Source organism: Artibeus jamaicensis, unplaced genomic scaffold (genome assembly GCF_021234435.1).
Source record: "Artibeus jamaicensis isolate MK-2021 breed Jamaican fruit bat unplaced genomic scaffold, CSHL_Jam_final contig_387, whole genome shotgun sequence".
In the NCBI taxonomy this organism is placed as follows: domain Eukaryota; kingdom Metazoa; phylum Chordata; class Mammalia; order Chiroptera; family Phyllostomidae; genus Artibeus; species Artibeus jamaicensis.
In genome coordinates, this window is record NW_026521812.1 from 1002537 (window position 1) to 1006929 (window position 4393).

General features: G+C 42.0%; 1 pseudogene; it reads right to left on the minus strand.

The window, feature by feature from the left end:
• Positions 1–1079: 1079 nt before the first annotated feature.
• LOC119051863 (heterogeneous nuclear ribonucleoprotein A1-like) lies at positions 1080–2052 on the minus strand (annotated as a pseudogene).
• Positions 2053–4393: the final 2341 nt, after the last annotated feature.

Consider the following 4393-nt stretch of genomic DNA (forward strand, 5'->3'; position numbering starts at 1 on the left):
AAAAGACTTCCATTTTCTGTATGTTTGAGGACTTCCAAGCTTAGTTCAAGGATCTCAGGGGTGTGCTATAGAAGACAGAACTGTGTAGCTTCTGACTACAAAGGAAACTCCTCAACGTGGAAGAGGCATCAGGCAATAGATGTGACGGCCATTTTCACAGGAAGTCCGGGTTTCTGCAGGGCTGCAGGTGTGCAATGAACCTGGTCATGACAGTTTAGCACTTAACTAATCACACTTTACATGGTTATCTGCCCATAGGGCCAGAGCCCCTGGTCAGAAGGCAGGGGCTGAGGGCAGGGATCAGACTGGGAAAGAGCTTGACAGGTGCCACAACCTCAAGCTAGAGACAAGAGTCCAGAACTCCATCCTGAAAAGGCACCTGGGAAGAGGCCGGGCTGAGGGTCAGTTCTAGAAGGAAAGTGGGGGCGTTGTCAGGAATGGCAAGGGCCTCAGACCCTTGGCGACATTATAACCTGGGAGTGTTCAGGTTTTGCCCCAGACTAGCAGAGGGCCCTTCGTCAGGCAAGGTCCCTGGAGTTACCTGTCTGTAAAGTGGGGATAAAACTTCCTACATTAGAGGGTTTTGGTAAAGGTTAAATGAGATGACGCATGTGAAGTTTTTAATACATCACACATATTGCTTAATGTTTGGACTTATTTTATTATAGCCTATCCGTTTTTATATTAAGATCAGTTTACATTCTCTTCGCAGGAAAATTTGAGAGTCTAGTTCAAGTCTTTTCTTTTTTATCTTTTTTTTAAAGACACATTTATGCAGCATCATGATCAGACTATTACATTTAGCAATCGACAGCATGGGTGCAAAAAGGAAAAAAAACTACATTAAAAACCTTTTGTTGGAATGCTTTATACTTTCCACAGAACAGAAACTAAAATAACCTGTTATATAATTAGTCACAAATACAGTCCTTGAGTTTTTTGCCCATTCACATGAGTATTGTCTAAAATATGTCTTCTTTGTAGCAGCCAGGCCCTGCCACCACTGTGGCTGAGTTCACGAGTCTGTTGTAACCTGTAGCTTCCCTGTCACTTCTCTGGCTCTCCTCTCCTGCTAAGCTTTGTTTCCTGGCAGCAATTAAAACCTCCTGCCACTGCCATAGCTACTGCTGCTGCTGGAACCACCATAGCCTCCTTGGTTTCATGGTTTGGCAAAGTATTGGCCTCCACCACCATAGGGGCCAGAGCTCCTGCCTCCGAAGTTTCCTCCTTTCATGGGTCCAAAATTTGAAAGACTGGTTGTTGTAATTGCCAAAATCATTGTACCTTCCAGCACCTCCAAAGTTGCTTCCATCATTACCAAGTCCATTATAGCCATCCCCACTGCCACCATATCCACCATCACCACGGCTACCACCAAAGCCGCCTGGACCACTGAAGTTTCCTCCACGACCGGAGCTGTCATTCCCACCAAAACCACCTCCACGACCACCTCCAAAGTTTCCAGAACCACTTCGACCTCTTTGGCTGGATGAAGCACTAGCCATCTCTTGCTTAGATAGGACTTTTCTTACTTCACAGTTGTGGCCGTTCACAGTACAGTATTTCTGAATGACAATTTTGTGGACAGAGTCATGGTCATCAAAAGTTACAAAAGCGAAGCCTCTCTTTTTGCCACTGCCTCGGTCAGTCATGATTTCAATCACTTCAGTTTTCCCATACTGTTCAAAATAATCTCTTAGGTGATGTTCTTCAGTGTCTAATACCACCAACGGAAATCTTCCTCACAGTGAAGTGGGCACCAGTCTTTGAGAATCTTCTCCTGAGACAGCCCTCTTCGGTTCCACAGCTCTCCCATCCACCTCGTGTGGCCTCGCATTCCTGGCTGCACCCACCTCCTCCACAGGGGCAGAGGTGACAAACCAAAGTCTCTGGAGCACTTGGTGTTTGGCTCTCTCATCACCACACAGTCTGTGAGCATCCCCATCGCTCAAAATGGCTCCTCAGACTCTCATCTGTTGTTTCAAAGCTCAAACCTCCGATAAACAGCTTCTGGAGCTGTTCCGGCTCTTTGGGAGACTCTGCCTTAGACATGACGACTGCAGAAGAGAGAGCTTCAACGACGCTTACTCAGTGGCGTCCACCAGCAGAAGGGAGTAATGTAACGAACGCATCTAGTTCAAGTCTTTTCTTGTTAGAAAAAGGCGGCCCAAGACTTAACCTTTAGGTATAATTCTTCCTTCAATGCATTCATTTCTCTGTAAAAATTCTTCCAATCGTCCTTAACATTAGAAAGCATCCTTAAGAGACAGGAGATTTCATGCCACTCAAAAGAGTTGAAAGCAAAAATCTGTAACAATAGTGACTAATTTTAAAAATTAAAGCGTAGACCTGGCTGGTGTGGTTCAGTGGATTGAGGGCCAGCCTGTGAACCAAAGTGTGGCTGGATCGATTCCCAGTCAGGGCACATGGGTTGCAGGCCGGGTCCCTGGTGGGGAGTGTATGAGAGACAGCCACACATTGGTTTTTCTCTCTTTCTTCTCCCTTCCTTCTCTGTCTAAAAAAATAAATAAATAAAAATCTTTTAAAAAATTAGAGTGTCTTTTTTCCCCTCAGCTATATTTGCAGTATATTTAATTCTGTTAGATAACCACCACAAACTTTGTGCTTTTCAGAATGTAAAAGTCTATTTTTGGCCAAGTCTATATTAGCAGAGTGAGCAGAAAAAAGGAAGCATAATTCCTAAGAAATCAGGTGCTTGTTTAACTTTCCTCCAGGTTTCACTTTTCTGTTGAATTTTTTCACGGAGCATAAATTAGACAAACACTGGTTAAACACAGACTCTTCAGGCTTGACCAACTGCAGTTTAAATCCTGATCATTTTACTAGTTATATGACCTCAGATATGTTTCTTACCTTTTCTGAACCTCATTGCCCTCCCCTACTAGATAAAGTAATAAAGCAAGATTATTCAGAGGATATAATGTGACATGAAGTATTTGAAGCTCCTTGTAGGTGGCCATAATAGATGCACACTTAATGGTAGTTTATTTTTTTATTTTGAAGATATAATACAAGATTTAAGGACCATAAGCTAGACTGGCATTTGAATAGACTATTATTCCTATGCTTAAAAAAAAGAATTAGAAGGCTAAATGAAATCTCTAAATTTTAAATCGAATCTCTTGCTTCTTGCTAAGAGTATATAGAAAATTCCTCTGAAAAATTAGTTATTGTCTGGATTGTTCTAGCAGATTCCTGGGAAGGCAACAAATATTTTCTAAATATTTCTCTAAATATTTCATAAATTCTAAAAGTCAAGTCTTTTTATGAAACTGCATTTCAATCGGTGTTACAGCTCCAAGTATCTGTTACTAAAAACATCTTTTTATCTAGAAGTAATCATCATAGTTCATATGAGCATAGCATCTTAGAGTTTTCCAAATGAATTCACCTACAATATCGCCTTTGACCTTTACATTGTCCCTGATGAGTAAGGCAGGACAGGTGTTTTAAAACACTAAAGCCGGGAGTTGAAATGACTAGTCCTGGGCCCCATCACCTCATTAATAACTGGCAGAGCCTCAGCGTGACTCCACATCACTTGCTAACCAAGCAAAACAAAGAAAAGCACCACCACAGATCCTCACATGAAACTGGTAGCTAAGCAAAAAACCCAACTGAAAAATCAGGACTATAATTTTCTGTGTAAAGTTTGGTGACTTCTATTCACCGAACTTTACACAGAAAGAACAATAAAATGGAAAAACCATGCTGAGTTTGACTTGTAAGAATATTTGCAAAATGCTTGGGAATTGCTAACAGTATGAAAAGTAGCAATGAAGAGTTCTTCAAAGTTGAACTGATGAGGTTATTAGTAGCCAAATGATGGATCCTTCACCTTTCCTGCACTCCCTGCGGAGGAAATGCTCCTTGCATTTTTGCTGTAAAGCAGGAGTGTATTTTCAAGACCAGAAGAGGGCAGTATCCACTAAGAAAACAGAAGCCATGCTCCGCCAGGAACTGCTCAGCTCTGAGCTGCAAGTGCACGGTGTCAACTCAGAGTCCAGTGTTCGCAACAGCAGTAACAGAAAAGTCGGCCTAAGAACTCCAAAGGAAAGAAGGAAGGAAAGAAAAACATGCAAAACCTCATTATTGAATGAAGACAACACGAAAGGACAGGAAGAGAATATTTCAAAACACCTACTGTGTGTGAGGGTCTGAGATAAATACTACAAGAACCAGACAAAATCCCCATGTTGCAGGTGAGAAGTTAACAAACCAAGCTCTGCATTCTTTGTGGCCTTGGTTTACCTGTTAATAAAATAAACACTTAGGATCAGATGACCATGGAAGGACCCATCTGGGGTCCAAACCCTTGTCAGTATGAAGGCAAATTTAAGTGTTCAGGATGAAAGAAAACAACAAAAAAGCC